Below are 1,846 nucleotides of genomic sequence, written 5' to 3'. Positions count from 1 at the left end.
GGTGATGATAGTGAGGATGGTCCTCCAAAGAAGAAGCAGAAGAAGGTCAGAATTGTGGTGAAGCCTACTCGGGTGGAACCAGCTGCTGCAGAGGTCAGAAGGACTGAAGCTCCTGCCAGAGTGACTCGATCATCAGCACATACAAGTAAGCCTGCACTTACCTCTGATGATGATTTGAATTTATTTGATGCACTCCCGATTTCTGCCTTACTCCAACACTCTTCAAATCCCCTCACTCCTATTCCTGAAACCCAACCAGCCGCACAAACCACCTCTCCACCACATTCCCCAAGATCTTCATTCTTTCAACCTTCTCCTACTGAAGCACCACTCTGGAATTTGCTTCAGAACCAACCCTCTAGGTCAGAAGATCCAACCTCTCTCCTTACCATTCCATACGACCCATTACCTTCTGAACCACTCATCCACAAACCAACAGAACCACAACCCAGAACGTCTGATCACTCTGCTCCCAGAGCGTCAGCACGTCCTGCTGTCAGAACCACGGATACAGACTCTTCATCAGCCTTCACACCTGTATCCTTCCCCATCAATGTCATTGACTCTCCTCCCTCCAATACCTCTGAATCAATTAGAAAATTCATGGAGGTTAGGAAAGAGAAGGTATCTGCCTTGGAAGAATATTACCTTACATGTCCAAGCCCTAGGCAATATCCTGGCCCTAGACCTGAACGTCTAGTTGACCCAGATGAACCTATCTTGGCCAATCCTATCCAAGAGGCAGACCCCTTAGTCCAACAGGCTCACCCTGTCCCTGACCAACAAGAGCCAATTCAACCAGACCCTGAACCTGAACAATCAGTGTCTAACCAATCCTCGGTTAGATCACCTCACCCTCTGGTTGAAACTTCAGACCCTCACCGTGGAACCTCTGAACCCAATGCTCCCATAATTAACATTGGTTCTCCACAAGGTGCCTCTGAAGCTCATAGCAGCAATCACCCAGCCTCTCCTGCATCCAACCTCTCCATCATTCCCTATACTCACCTTCAACCCACATCTCTCTCTGAGTGCATCAATATTTTCAATCATGAAGCCTCCTTGAGGCTCCGCAATGTGCACGGTCAGACTGACCTCAGTGAGAATGCTGAAAATGTGGCTGATGAGTGGAACAATTTGAGCACTTGGCTGGTGGCTCAGTTTCCCGTTATGCTGCAGCTCCTGCATGCAGAGGGAAGTCAGAGCATTGAGGCTGCAAAGCAAAGGTTTGCTAGGAGGGTGGCTCTTCACGAACTAGAACAGAGAAACAAGCTTCTTGAAGCCATTGAAGAAGCCAAGAGAAAGAAAGAACAAGAAGAAGAAGCTGCACGTCAAGCAGCAGCTCAGGCTGAACAAGCCAGACTTGAGGCAGAGCGTCTTGAAGCTGAGGCTGAGGCAGAGCGACTTGCACCAGTTATGTTTACTCCTGCTGCTTCTGCTTCCATTCCAGAACCTCAAGCTGCTCAGAACGTTCCTTCCAGCTCTACTCAGACAAGCTCATCCAGACTCGACATCATGGAACAACGTCTTGACACTCATGAATCCATGCTGATTGAGATGAAGCAAATGATGATGGAACTTCTGCGCCGTACTGACAAACCTTAGTTTTTAGGATCTCTTCTTTTTCTTCCTTTTCCTTTTCATTTAACGTTGTTTTATTTAAACTCTGTTTATTTACTTATTTTAATTTGTTCATTTGTGATTCTATATGCATATATCTATATATATTTGTGTCACATATGTTTGCAAAACCTGTTTTATTCATATTTGTTCTATGTGTACATCATAATTCTTTTCATCATACATTATTCCCTATATCTAGAATGGAGGATCCTTCCTCATTCTT

This window comes from Lotus japonicus, chromosome 1, assembly GCF_012489685.1.
Source record: "Lotus japonicus ecotype B-129 chromosome 1, LjGifu_v1.2".
Classification (NCBI taxonomy): Eukaryota; Viridiplantae; Streptophyta; class Magnoliopsida; order Fabales; family Fabaceae; genus Lotus; species Lotus japonicus.
This window is presented reverse-complemented; position numbering follows the sequence as displayed.